Consider the following 15,482-nt stretch of genomic DNA (forward strand, 5'->3'; position numbering starts at 1 on the left):
TTTCTTCTCATCTGTCTTTTACCCTTCCCTTCCACTCTTCCTTCTCTTCTCCCTATACTCTGGGGCCAAGATTGATCAGGGCATCCCCACTTTAAATCATTGCATTCCCTCATCCAGTTATTCTAAATACCTCCTGTAAGTGATATCATCCTGGCTTTGTCTGTTTCTGGCTTACTTTGTTTAACATGATGCCTTCACTTCCATCCATGTTACCAGGAATAGCATAATTTCATCAGTTCTAACAGCTGTGTAGTATTCCATTGTGTATATATACCACATTTTCATGATTCAATTATCTGTTGTTGGACATCTAGGTTGATTCCAAATCTTAGCTATTATACTGAGTGCTACAATGAATAATGGTGTGCATATATTCTTCTGAACCTCCAGAACCAGCCACCACCATGCTGAGACCACTCTCCACAGGCATGAAGGTACCGGCAGAGGAACATACGGGTCCTGGGGCTGAGATCTCCAAGCCTGCTTGGATAGGGGCTGAGCATCCTCCACCCAGATCCTCCATATTCCAGTAGCAGGGGTCACACCCACCAACTGGCCCTCTGGCGCCGTGTAATCCCATCAACGGCCAAGGCCCAGAGACTATAAAACCCAGCTCCCGGAAGCATGTGGCCGCATTTGCAGCCATGCGACATCTTATTATCTCATTCTTACTTTGGACAAACTGGCAGGCTACTGAATGTAATCTGCCCACACGGCAGAGTCTGGCAAACACCCCGTGGCGTACGCAATATGCCAAATACTAGTAACAATGATGGGTCTCATTCTCCTACCCCTAAATTAGCTTTTGTATGGCACTTTTAAAAATAATCTCAGGGCTAGGACGAAGGAGACGTTACTGGGGCCTGCTCGAGGCAATCGACGAACAACAGGATGGTTGTGATCGTGATATATTCTTCTGAATGAATGTTTTTCTGTACAGGGTATAGATACCCCAAAGTGGAAATGCTGGGTTATATGGGAGCTCAATTCTGAGTTTCCTTAGTATCCTCCATACTGTTTTCCATAGGGGTTGGACCAGACAACATTCCGATAAACAGTGGATGAGAGTTCCTTTTTCACCACATCCTTGCCAACAGAAATGGCTCCCACTATTTTTGATATGTGTCATCCTCATTGGCATAAGATAATATCTCATTGTTGTTTTTATTTGGATTTCCTTAATAAAAAGTGATCACAAACATTTTTTATGTGCCTGTGGGTTATCCATAGGTTTTCCTCAGAGAAGTATCCATTCATTTCCTCTCCCTATTTTTTATGGGGATCTTTGGTTTTTTTTATTGTTGTTGATCTTTGTGAGCACTTTATAGATACTGAATATCAACCCTTTATCTGATATGCTGAGTGCAAATATTTTCTCCCACTTAGCTGTCTTTTAGTTTAGCCCGTGTTTCTTTTGCCATACAGAAACTTTTATGTTTGGCGGAATTCCATTTGTTTAGTTTTGATTCGGTAGCCTTTGCCAATGGTGTCATATCATTAAAGACTTCTCTGAGGTATTGTAGCATTCTGCCAATATTTTCCTCATTGTACTTTATAGGTTCAGATCTGATCTCAAGGTCTTTGATCCACCTTGATTTGACTTTTGTGTAAGGTGTGAGATAATTTCTTGCATGTGGTTATCCAATTCTCCCAACACAATTTGTTGGAAAAGGCTGTCTTTGTTTCATTTCATGCTTTCAGTTCCTTTGTAAAAAATTAGCTGAGCATATATGTGGGGTTTATCCTTTTATATTCTATTTTGACCCATTGGTCAGAGAGTCTTCCTTTATTCCAATACCATGTTGTTTTAATCACAATGGTTGTATAGTAAAGATTCAAATTAGTTAGTGAGATGCCTCCCAGTTTCTTATTTTTCAGTATGGCTTTGGCTGTGCGGGTTCCTTTATGGTTCCATGCTGTCACTGTCACTGTCCTCCCATTGTTCATCAATTTGCTTTAGTGGGCCCAATAACATTGTGAAGCTTGTTACTGTGTTTTGGCATATCAAATACGTCAGGGTAGCTTGCCAAGCTTTGCTGTGTGGGTGAGATACTCCCGGTAGCTTGCCAGGCTCTCTGAGAGGGGCAGATAAACCGAACCCGGGTTGGCCGTGTTGGCCGCAGGCAAGGCAAACACCTACGTGCACAAACTTTTAATTGACTGGAGGAACTGAGATTCTATTTAATTTCGGGGGAGAGCTTCGGTCTATACCTAGTGGTGCTCTGGATTTATTCCTGGCTCTGTGCTCAGAAGTCTCCCCTGGTGGTACAGGGGCAGGGAGAGGGAATATGTGGTGCTAGGAATTGAATAGAAATTAACTATTTGCAAAGACCTTAGGCCCTGTATTATGTCCCTGACTATTATTATTATTACTATTACTATTATTACTATATTTGGGGGTCACACCCCACCAGTGCTCAGTGTCTAGTTCTGTGCTCAGCAGTGACCCCTGGTGGTGATCACAGTATCATATGTGTTGCCAGGGACTGAATGCCTTTGTCAGCATGGCTAATCCATTGCATTACCTCTCTGGTCCCTAGATTTAAACCTGGCTCTCTGACATGCAAAATCATTTAATGCTATCTCCAGGGCCATGGTAGTATAAGAACAATCTCGGAAGCCTTTTGTCTCATGAAGGTACAGCTGTAGCGTGAGCTTCTTCTTTATCTTGAAATAAAAACCTTTGTAATAGCATAGTTATCTCAGACTCTCTAGCTAACAGGGTCTTTACATTGGTAATTATTTCTCACTTTACAGGTTTTCTCTTGTTAAAACCTGTTGTAGATAAGATAAAGACTCAACCGCAGTTAACCTTTAGTGAGTTTTATCAGGAAATTGATTTGATCTGCAGATTATCTGAAAACCTGTTGCTGCTTTTTAAAAAATAGTTCTTGGCTGTTTCTTTTTTTGCTAGTTTTTAGATGAGCATGGTGTGGTGTTTTTCTTGTGCTCCTATGTTCCGTGTTTCTTTCTCTGTTCAGTGTTTCTTGTAGGTGCTTTCTGAAAATGCAAAAGACTCCTGCAGAATTCTGGGAAGGGCAAGGGAAGAGAAAAACTAGCCTGAGGGCCTTATAAGGCTGATGAAATCCTTTGCTCTTGCTCTGGTAGTGATGGGACAGATAAATATGCTACTTGTTGGATGCCTGTGGCCTGTATGCCTATATTTATTCCCCTGAAAAGATGTTAAAATTTTACAAATGGTCCTAGCAGAAAAGAGATTCACTATCCCTGGAGTAGAGTGGTGCGTGTGAAGGAGGGTGGTGCTGTGAAGGTGAAGGAGTTTTTTATTTATTAATTTGTATATTTGGTTTGGGGCCACGTCCAGTGGCTTGTGCTCTGTGTTCAGGGATCACTCCTGGTGGGCTCAGGGGCCCATATGGGGGAATTGTGATCTAAGTCAGGTCAGCCAAATGCAATGCAAGCACTGTATCTTCTGAACTATCTCTCTGACTCTGAAGGAACCACTTATATCAGTATATTCTGCTCAGAAAAGCCTTCTCTCCCCAACAATCCCTTCCCAATGGAATATTAAAATATGTACTCTTGCCAAAAAGCAAACACCCAAATTAAAATACTATTTTAGTTTTTTATTTTAATTGAGAGGCAGGTTTAGGGCTGCACTTGTCTGTGCTTATGGCTTAATCCTGGCTCCGTGTTTATGGATCACTCCTGAAGGGGCTCAGGAGATCATATGCAGTGTCAGATATCAAACTGGGGTTTTCCATACACCAGGCAATTCCTTTTTATTTTCTTTTTTCTTTTTTTTTTCTTTTGACCATGCCCTGTGATGCTGAGGGGTTAGTATTGGTTCTGCACTCAGTAATTACTCCTGATGGGACTTGATGGGTCATCTGGGGTGCTGTGAATTGAACCCTGGTTGGCTGCATGCAAGGCAAGCACCCTACCCTCTATACTATCACTTTGGTCCCACACCAGACAAATCCATTACCCTCTGGAATATCTCTCAGGTTCAATTTTAGTAGCTGAAAAATACTATCTTTACCTTGAATCAAAAACGATTTGTTTTGGGTGGGTGACTTATTCAAGAAACTTTTTTTTAACTTTAAAATTACTATAGTGGTTTTTACAGCGGATCACCTTATGTGTTTTCTTTTTGATGATTTTATTTTTAGGCCACATCTACCTGTGATCAGGACTTATTCCATACCTGTACACAGGGATCACTCCTCGCGAGATTCAGGGAACCATATGTGATTCTGGGGATCAAACCCAGGAAGGTTGCTTATAGCCCAAGCACTCTATCTGCTATACTAACACTCCGGCCCTTGCATTTGTTCTCTTATTGAAGGTCACTTATCAGTAAAACTATTACTACAGATTATTTTTTCAAATTATTTTGAAAATCCAAGGAAATGTGATTTGATGATATAAGTCAATTATCTTATTATTTGATAAGATAACAACAAATCTACATCTAGAAATAAGAAACTAACCAAGGCCAGAAAGATTCCACAATGGAGAAGGCACTTGCCTTGCATGTAGCCGAGCCTGGTTGGATCCTCAGTACAACCTGAGCATTCCCAAAAGTGATCCCTGATCACAGAACCAGGAGTAAACCCTGAACACAGTCAGATGTGGGCCCCAAGCCTGGAACTAACCAACCAAACAAAAACAGACAAACTTGGACTTTCTGCATGCAAAACATTTGCTCTAACCCTTTGGCATTCTCTATTGCTCCCTGTGGTAAGAATTGTAAAGATTATTAATGGTAAATATTTTTAAGTATATGAAGAAATTGGCACTTATATTCTATGAGTAGGTGTGTAAATTGGTTTGACCTATTTATTTCTTTTTTATGTTTTGGGTCCCACACCTGGAAGTGATAATAGGGTTACTGCTGGCTCTACACTTTGGAACTACTCTTGGTGGGGCTCAGGGTACCATATGGGATACTGGAGATTGAACCTATGTTGGCAATGTGCAAGGCAAACACCCTACCTGCTGGACTCTCTCTGTAGCCCTTGAAAGCATTTTGATAATACATTTACTTAAACATGTGACCTGTCTACTTAGTTTGGCCCTTTTAAGGAAAATTTTGACAATGTCTTAAAGGATTTTAAATATACATACATTTTGATCTAGTGCCTTTCTCGCTTTTTAATTGTACTTGGAATATTTTAAAAAATAAGGAGGAAGAAGAAGAGAGAGAGTGAGAGAGGGAAAATGTGCCTGCCGTAGAGCCATAGAGGCAGACTGGGGGAGGGGAGGTGGCAGGAGAAAAACTGGGGTCATTGGTGGTGGGAAATGTGCACTGATGGAGGGATGGGTGTTGCATTATTGTATGACTGAAACCTGATCATGAACAGCTTTGTAAAGTTATCTCATGCTGACTCAATTAAAAATATTAGGGGGAAAATCTGGACTCTTCAACCAAAGGTATAAGGAACATTATTATGGCACTTTACAAAATAGTTCAAAGAATGTTTTGCAGATACTTTGATAACTAAATATAAACTGTCACTGTCTGTCACTGTCCTCCCGTTGTTCATCAATTTTCTTGAGCAGGCCCAGTAACGTCTCAAAGTTGTGAGACTTTGTTGTTACTGTGTTTGGCTTATCGATATACGTCACGGGGAGCTTGCCAGGCTATGCCCTGCGGGCAAGATACTCTTGGTAGCTTGCCAGGCTCTCCGAGAGGGGCTGAGGAATTGAACTCAGGTCGGCCATGTTGGCTCCATACAAGGCAAACGCCCTACCCGCTGTGCTATGGCTCCAGCCCATATATAAACATTACACAAAATTTTTCTATATATTAGTGAGTGAATGAAAGAAAATTGTAGGGGGCCAGATCAATAGTGCAGCAGGTAGGGCACTTGCTTTGCACAGAGCTGACCAGGGTTTGATTACTGGTGTCCCACATCATCCCTGAGCACTGCCAGGAGTAATTCCTGAGTGAAGAGCCAGGACTAACCACTAAGTATTGCCAGGTGTGCCCCCCTCTCAAAATAAAATTGTAAGACAATATTATAATATATTCTTACTTGGGAAAATCTAAGCACAGAAAACATTTGGAAATAGGTAGATAGATATGGATATATATATATTTTGATGTATTTCAGATATATTTCTACATATATATTTATATATATGACTATTCTGAGTTTCTTATAAAAATATGGCTTAATTGGTCTACCAATTAATGGTTTTCATATGATTAGTCAATTCTAAGCATTGCAGAAACAAAACCCTACCCCAGACAGTTCAGTAGTTATCACCATGGAGCAAGGTCAGATTTTATTTTATTTTTTGCTTTAAGTGCAGCTATTTGAACAAGAGGAGTGAATAAGTACTTTTTGGTAAATGAAAATAAGAATGAGATAAAAATTGAAAAGTGGGCTTGCCATGTGAAAACTTACTTTACAGTGCCTTTTAGGGCTGTACTGGTCCATTGACGTATCACAAAAGTTTGGACATCTTCACATAGGGCCTAAATTGTACTATGACTCAGTAAAGAGACTAGTCACAGGGAGGACCCAATTCATCAGCCAAATCTAGATTGGACTGCAATACCCAAATTTTGCCCAATGGCAACAAAATCAGATTTTTTCTACTCTTTTGTAAACATAACTGAAATGAGCTCACAGAAAGTTGAAGTTAGTTACCTGTTCTAAAAGCTGCTTGTATAGATGGTTATGATTAGATACATACCATAGCTAGAAATAACTCAAAAATATATGAGCTCACATTTAAGGTATTTGCTTAAAATTTTCCCTATAAGACAAATAGATATAATATGGTAAGATGTTCCAAAATGAGACTTTGATTCTCTTTTAGATGGGTTTATGTGTTTAGATGAACATGTGAAAGAAAGGATACTTAGTTCAGCTATATGCACTCTGAAATAGCAACTGTGTCTGCCTCACAGTAGTATGGTGAGGGTAAAATGAAACAATGTGTTTGGGACCTCACCTGACATAGAGTACTCAATAAATTGTAACCATTATCATTCAATCTTGTTGCTAAAGGTTTTCCATTGGAATAATACTATCTAGGCCTGATAAGTGTTCCAACTGAAGGAGACAGTTTTACTAGGATATTTTATTTTGAAGAAGGTCCACTTTGAATAAATGTTCAAAGCAGAGTAAATAGGTATAATGATGGGGTTTGTTCATTTCACAGAAGGCATTAGCAAAGGATGTGTTTAGAGGACTGAAGGAATGGGGCTAGCTTGGAGGTCAGACAGTGGTTGAATAGATGAAAGTAAAGGTGGCTATGGATTACTTCTCAAGGAATTTAGCCTTTGACTTTAAAGAAAAATGCTCAATAAGTAGAAGCATGTGGAGAAAGACTCAAGTGTGGTACAATAGGACATGCTTCTGTTGGGGTTCCTTTTTTCCTCAACTGTAAAATGAGGGGATCCAAGTAAGTAATTAGTAGTCACCATTTTCTAAACATCATGAGTCAGGAATTTTATGAGCATGATTTTAATTCTCCCTCAAAAGAGCTTTATGCATGAAGTGCCAATATCATGTCTAATTTGCAGATGAGGGGACCAAGGCTCTTAAGAGGTTATGTAACTTGGTCTAGAGTCCCATTGTTTTCCATCCTCCTACCCTGCTGTCTCTTAGCTCTAATAGTCAAAGATTCCAAGAAGCATTTCAAAATGTTGTAGTTATATTACTTATCTTAAAAAACTGGGGCCACACCTGGAAGTGCTTAGGGCTTACTCCCAGCTCTGCGTTCAGAGATCACCCTTGGTGGCCTCAGACGTGCTGGAGAGGTGCAAGGCAAATGCCATACCCACTGTACCATCACTTTAGTCCCCATATTTTACTCATCATTTTAAATATGGGAGAGTATAGCATCTTTTTATCTGTAAAAGGGAAATGAAAATAAAGAGATTTAAAATGTTGTGCTACTGCTGATCTTTCTTTTTCTCCTAACATTACTGGACTAGAATCACTATAGAAAGTAGATAAAAATGCATGAAACAGAACTTTTTTTGCATATTTCATGATAGGTATAACCTATTTTATTTACCTCTGGCTTTAGGGGTGATATATTTTGTTCTTTCATTTGCTTTTAACAAGTTCAACCCATATCTCTATTTTCCATTTATTTTCCAGTTTCCTTCGCTTTGTTGTTTCTTGAATAACCAATGACTGGGATTTCACACACAGTGGATTTTGGTGCTTACCTAGGTTGAACTGTTTGTGCTTGTACACACCTTGATTACAGTACTCAGCAGTACAGGGATTGCTCAGGGCCTCACTTTTTGGTTGTGATTACCTGGTTGTTGGCACTGGAAATCAAAGACTTTGTTGTGGCACCAAGGATTCCAACAGCAGTGTGGTGAGGATAGTATTTAGATATGTGGGAAGTTCTAGAGATCAACCTCAGAACTGTGTCAACTTCCAAGTTGCAAAGTAGAAGCCCTACAGTGGAGCTATTGCTGTACTCAACAGGGATAACTTGTACAAATAAGTATGACATTTTAATTTTTTCCCACTTAAAATATTATTAAAGCAATATGTAGATTTTATACATAAGATAGATATAGATATATAGATATATATGCCACACCCTATGATACTCAGGGTTTGCTCCAGGCTCTGTGCTCAAGGAACACTCCTGGTGGGGTTCAGGAGAACATATATATATGGTGCCCAGGATCAAACTCAGGTCAGACATGTGCCAGGAAAGTTTCCTACCTACTTTATTATAAGTCTAGCCCCAGAAAATATTTAAAGGGGACAGAAGAGGTAGGAGTTTCATGTTAGAGTTTGTGTTTCTGTTTAAAAAAATTATTATAATATAGGTTAACATTTATAATAGTGTTAACATTTCTGGTTTTGATGTGTTACTGTACCTCAGCACCTCCATATACAAGGCCCTCAACTGAATGTTACATCTAGTCCATCTGTTCCTTCTTCCACCAGTCTCTGCTTGGTAATCTGAGTTTTGTAATCCATGGTCAAGTATTTATCATCATTTGATATCATCTAGTCCCTTGGTTTGTTTCTAGATACTACAAATGAGTGATTTTATTTGATATTTGTCTTTCTCTCTCTAACTTAATTAGCTTGATACTCTCCACTTCCATCCATGTTGCAGCAAACTGCAATATTTAATCTTTCTTTATAGCTGTATAGAATTCCATAGTGTGTGTGTGTTTGTGTGTGTACACCATAACTTCCTTATCCACTCATCTATCATTGGATATTTTGATTGTTTACATATCCTAGCTATGTGACAAACACTACAATAAACATAAGTAATCATATATGTATTTGAATCAATGTTTTCTGTGTTGTGGGGGAGAGGGTAGATGCTGAAAAGTGAAATCACTGGGTCTGAATTTTCAAAAAAAAGGTGCCCAATTTTTCAAAAAAGTAGCGATAGCACAGCAGGCAGGGCATTTGCCTTGCATGCAACCAACCCAGGTTCAATTCCTCCACCCCTCTCGGATAGCCCTGCAAGCTACCGAGAGCATCTCACCTGCACGGCAAAGTCTGGCAAGTTACCTGTGGTGTATTCAATATGCCAAAAATAGTAACAAGAAGTCTCACAATTTGTTGTCAGACATTACTGGTGCCCGCTACAGCAAATCGATGAACAATGGGAGGACAGTGCTACAGTGCTACAGTTTGAGTTATTATTATGCTCATAGTGAGACCATCTTTTGTCTAGGTTTCTGATTTCAGCAGTTGTTTCAGGAGTGCCATTGAAGACAATATTTGACATGGATAATGTCTGAAAAAATAAGGTTTTGTTAGTGACAAAAAATAACTTTTCCATGTAAATGTCATCACAAAACTCAGCTGCTTTTCGTTAGACCATAGGAGGAGATTATTGTTTTACAAACCTGTTATGTTTAACACACAAAGACTTGTAACACAGTCAATGAAGAACAGTTGCTTTCTGCCCTTCCATAAATAACTAATACCAAGAGCAGCCTGGCTATCTATTTCGGCTTCTTGTTACAGGAAAGAAAAATGGGTAAGGTCTAAGTATCAGGTCCTACTACAGAGGTAGCCTATTAAACTCTATTTGGCTTCAACTGGTTTAATTTTCATGGCTTCAGAGTTTTCTATGTTTTTTTTTTGGTGGGGGGAGGTTGGTTGTGTCACACATAGCAGGGCTCAGGGATTAATCCTGGATGTGCTGAGGGCTACCATATATGGTTTTGGGGATTGAACTGTGCAACACAAGTCATGTGTGACACAAGCACCTTAACCCTCGTACTGTCTCTTTGGAATCATTTTTTTTCAGAGCTGGGGCTCAAAACCAGTGTCTCACAGATATAATGCAAGTGTTCCATTATTACACTACATCTCCAGCCCTTAGGTTGTATTTTTAAACTATCAGCAGTACCACACATTTTCCTAACTCCTATTTCTGTTTCTCAATTATCTATAATTGGATTGGGAGTTATGAGTAAGACTTATTATTAAGATAGCCAGATAGAATAATAAGTACTCAATCTAGCAGACTTCAGAAATGTGGTAGAAGACCCAGACTGTCTTCTACTTGTCACTTGTGTGACTGGAGAAACCAGCATCTGTTTCTCCATCTGAAGAACAGGGATAATAAACCCCTGTACTCCAGATTTGTAAACAATATTTTAAATGTTCTTTCTAAAATGTCAGGCAGCTGGTAGGGGCAATTTGCTCCTGGGTAAGTTGTTCTAGAAAATTTCTGATGAGACAAAATGAAAAAAAAAAACCTTGTTTTGATCCCGGAAAAAGTGAGAAAAGGAAAAGCTAGAAATAGTGTGAACGTACTGGGTTTCCTTTTGGGAGATGTAGTTCTTTCTTCTTCATTTTGGTTGTGGTTGTGTGGAGGAAAAGGGGAGGTATGGTAGAAGATAGAAGGTAGCTAGAATTGTCAACATTAATTAAGAGCCTAAATGATAAATATCTTAAAAACACACGTAATTTCTTGGTCTGATAAATACATCTATATTATACATCAGCATATACACATAGGTGTGTACGTATACATAGTTATGCATACAAACGGAACTGATCTCTTCAGGCTCTTTCTCCTTTATCTTGTAGACCAAGGACAGTAAGCTGAGGACTATGTTCAGAAGGAATTACCCAATTAGGAAGATCTGGGTTAACCCTTCTAGTTATTGAAATTGACAAAATTAATGTTCAATTATAGAGCTCCCCAATAGATTGGTTGAGGTGCCACATTGGGCTGTTTTGTATCTATGCTTCAATTTCACAACTATATGCTAAGTTAGCTGAGGGCAGGCATGATCATTCCTTCAGTGTTTTACATTAACACTACTATAGATGACAGTGCTCTGTGCACTGTAGGGATGCAGTGAATTATATAGTTGACAAATGATTACTTATTTCTGGTATTACAACAAGATCTCATAAAGTAAACATGACAATTAAATTTGTTTTTGAAGTCCTAAACTTTCTAGGTCAATTTCAAAAAAGGAAGTTACACGGCCACCATGACAATATTTATAGACATATTACATGTAAGTGGGTGAACCTGTTGGAAATTATACGAGTAACCCCACTTCAGAGTAGTAACATACACAAGCTTGAACTTCTATACTCTCAAGTTGTGTGCCTCCAACCATCAAGAGTGCTGCTTGAGGTACTTATTAAAAATTAACATTTCTCAGCTTCACTCAGATCCAAAGCAAAGCATCTGAAGGGTCCTGGCTCCGATATCCATGATTTATCAAGCATTTCAATGTTTGATATTTACTCAAATTTAAGGAGCCTAGACTGTAGTAAGGTGGTCATGCACACGAACACACGCACACATACACTATTAACTCTCGTAACTGCAGGAAACTGGAGAATATCAAGTGAAATGAAGTGTTCATTACTGGCAGGAAAAGGAAGCTAGTTCTCCATTGTGGATCAGGGAACTGAAAGAATCTTGGTACACTGTATCCTTTGGCGATCTTTTCTCCACAGTGTATCCTGGCTCATTTGCAATTATGTTCTGTCCATTTTAAAGTTCAGAGATAGTTCATTAAACTTTTAGTTTTCGAAACAACCTCTTTAATTTATTAAAAACAGTATTCGTAGGACTGGCTCCGGACTCCTAAAATTGGTCACAGTGACTTTTTCTTACGAGTCGTGAACTCTTATTATTGCACCATCAGGGAAAAGGAAGACACGAGTGAAAATCCGGGATCTTTGTGATCTCTACTAAGCGGGCGGGTGCGGGGATGGTAAAGCGTGAGACAAAATTAATAGAAGAAGGTGGCTAGCTCTGCCTGGGGAGATCATGATGCAATTTAGTCGGAAGATGTTAAGATCTCTCCGGAAAGGTAGCGTAATGAGGTCGAAGGGTGAGTTATCTTTGAAGGATTGCCGGAAGACAACCCGAGGGGATCTTCAGTCGTGTGTGTGGTGGGGGAGGGAGGGCTGGCAGAGGTGGGGGCGAGGGTCCGTTCTCCACCTTGCGGAAATCCAGCTGGATCAAGAACCTTCGAAAAGACGCAGCCCGGGTGTGGAGCCTAGCGGCAGAGGCTCGGAAACAGTAGTTCCCACCTGCGGCTAGCCCTCAGGGAGCGGATACCCGACTCCACTGCTCGGTGCCCCCCTCTGCCTTCCCCCGCAGCACCCCTCCCTCTCTGCCGGTAGCCCCGGACCCCGCCTTTTCGGCTGACGTCCGGGAGAGCGGAGGCGGGCGTGTGGGTGGGCCGAGCCGTCGGCTGCCAGCGATTCGGCCGGCTGAGCCACACCACCGCGCGCCCCCGCTCCTCCCGCCCCTCCGGGCGCGTCTTTTCCGGGCTCGCGCCTCCGCGCCCCTCGCCCCGCCTCTGCCCGCCGTCCGGGTGCGCGCGCGCCGCTGCGGCTTTTTCTCCGGCCTCCGCGGCGCGCCCCTCCTCGACTAGCGCTAGCGGGCACGCGGCTTCCCGACTCCTGGGTGCCGAGCCGGCCGGCCGTGAAGACGTAGCGGGCGAGCGCCTCAGGTGAGTGAGCCCTGCCCCGGGGGCTCTGATCCCGGCACCCCAGCCTAGCGCGATCGCGGGGTCTCAGCTCCCGAAGCGCCCCTGTCCTGCACCTGAACCCCGAAGACGCTGAGCCAGTCCTCCCGTTCCCGGAACCGGCTTGCCGGCTTTCTGGGGAGCTCTGACGGTCTAGCCGCCCGCTTTCCCGGGAGCTGGGGAGATTCCCGAGGTCCCTGGATCTTCTTTCCTCGAGTGCCTGGCCTGCCTCTACCTGCTGCCCGCCGTCTCTCCAGGGCCAGAAGCATCTTCCCAATCGGGCGACCCGTGCTTTGCAGGGACCCTTGGAGAGGCGCACATCAAGTGCTTGCCAGACCTCCAAACGACCTTTAGGGCGCCCCTAGACCTCAGCTCCATTTTGTGCTTCGCCGGGCACTCACTATTTGAGGACTGCCTTGAAAACATCCACCCTTGGAATTTGAGGGATGCCCTGGCTTCTGTTAGATAGCCTCTTAGCTTCTCGATCTTTAGGGATATTAGCAAACAGCTGGATTCCTGAAGCAGTTGCCTCTTATTTTTTCCTGTTCTTTCTATCGACATCCCTGCTCACAGTGGTTGCCTTATATTTAGCATTAGCTTCATTCACTTCCTCTTCCTCTCATTTAAGTGCCCTCCAGTAACAAGCGGGGCTGTCGATAGCACTTAGAAAAATCGGAGAATATGATTCATTGCCTAACCCCATCAAGGGGTTACATATTTTAAATGAGACGTCATTTCGTCTCTTCACTCCAGCATCTCCTTCTGAGACTTTTTTTCACCCTCTTGAAATGAATGTGCCCTTTTCGCTCTTTTCACCTTTAAGAAAAGCAGCCGTCGCTGTAAGAAACCTCGGTGAGATGCAGCATGTGGGCAGAGAGGCGTATAAATGAACCCCTTTGAGAAAAATTCAGCCGTCTGCTTCATTGGCTAGTGGTTTAATCAACGTCTCAGTTTCCTCATCTACAAAATTGAGGGAGGTTGGACTTTAGCGCAAATAAGGATCGTGCTGGTATTTTGATTCTACAACCTCTAAATTAGGAATGTGTTGCTGCATAACGGAGATGAAGTCGATTATAGCCCTATTTCCTGGTCCTTGCTTGTCACTTTAGGTTTTCCTCTATTTGCCTCTAACAAATAGCTTTTGTATGTTTGTGTTTGGGGCCACACCCAGTGGGGGATCAGAGGTGATTAGTAGCTCAGTGCTCTGGGTCTTACCTGACTCTGGGGACCATGCTATTCCAGGGATGGAACCCGAAAAACAGGCTTTCACATTAAAAGCATGTGCTCCAGCTGTTAAGCTCCCTCCTCAGTCCTCTAACCGCACATTTTTCTACCAGGATTCATATGGCCCCTGTGTTTTCCCAGGATAGTCCAAGGGGGCCAGAGGTGAAAAATCACGTGGGGGGGGGGCTTGTCATGACAATAGGGGGCCAGCAGGGGTGCACAGAAAGGAAACATGGTTGGACTTGGAGGGGGCACTGAAAGGAAACACGCTTGGGAGAGGGTCACCTTGGTGAAGAGGCTGAGAAGCACTGCAGACTGTATAATGTAGATTGTTTAAACTGGTCTGGGTGCATAAGGCCAAGTTGATTGATTCTCTTACACTACCATCATTGAGCATATGGATCAAAATAGTTTAAGGTTGTTTTTTCATTGTAAGATAGCTTCTCTCTGCAATTGAAGCTGCTAAAGTTAAAGATTTCTAAGATTCCTATTAGACCTGTTAGAATTAACACCCTCTGTGCCATTTAGATGGAGGATAAGATATTACACTGTTAGTATATTTATTGCTCTGAAAAGGCAAGTAGTTTGACACCTCCAACTCCACTGAAGGTGTTATGCAACAATTAAAAGCTTGAGTAAATTCAGTGAAAGAAATAAAAATATCGAAATAGTTCAGATTTTATAAAAGGGTAGGAGTTCCTGGGATTTGAACTCAGGGCTTCATGTATGTGCACCAGCACTGTATCACTGAGCTAGACACCAGTGTTTTAGAATTTGTCTTAGGGGTTGGATAGGTGGACAAAGGCAAGTTTGAATCAAGTGAAAAAAAGATATGAACAAAGATTTAAGGGACTTCAGGTCTAGTTCTAGCTCTAGCTATTCATAAAACCCAGAATAGATCACTTTATATTCCTTAGTTTTGATTTCTGTAAAGCATCTTGATGGTTGGCACTGTGATTACACAATTTCTCTGATTTGCATTCTACCATCATATATATATATATACATATACATATTTATGTGTGTATTTCATTACAAATGTTGTAAACCTTTATCCTCAAAGATTTCTAGTCTATATATACATAATTCTTAATTCACCCTTTCCATATGAATTACTGGAAGTCTATTTGTTGGGAACCATTTTACATTATCTGCTATCTTTAACTTCTGCTCATAACAGTGAAATGTGAGAGTGGACTGTGAAATACCACTATTACAGTGTGGTATTTCACTGTGGAATACCACAGGTTTTCATTAAACAATCATGACTTTTAGAAAATTGTTAAGAGAAAGACCTGGAATTGAAATTGGCTAGAAACTTTAT

At 41.4% G+C, this 15,482-nt stretch overlaps 1 protein-coding gene across 1 annotated transcript in view; it reads left to right on the plus strand.

Annotated features, from left to right (window-relative positions):
* Positions 1-12,873: 12,873 nt before the first annotated feature.
* Positions 12,874-15,482, plus strand: part of ACSL4 (acyl-CoA synthetase long chain family member 4) — a 104,773-nt gene continuing 102,164 nt past the window's right edge. Inside the window, exon 1 of the mRNA XM_056125672.1 lies at positions 12,874-12,919. The gene's annotated coding sequence lies outside the window, so the exon portion shown is untranslated. The remainder of the gene's footprint in view (positions 12,920-15,482) is intronic.

This window comes from Sorex fumeus, unplaced genomic scaffold (genome assembly GCF_029834395.1).
Source record: "Sorex fumeus unplaced genomic scaffold, SorFum_2.1 ptg000058l, whole genome shotgun sequence".
NCBI classification, from domain to species: domain Eukaryota; kingdom Metazoa; phylum Chordata; class Mammalia; order Eulipotyphla; family Soricidae; genus Sorex; species Sorex fumeus.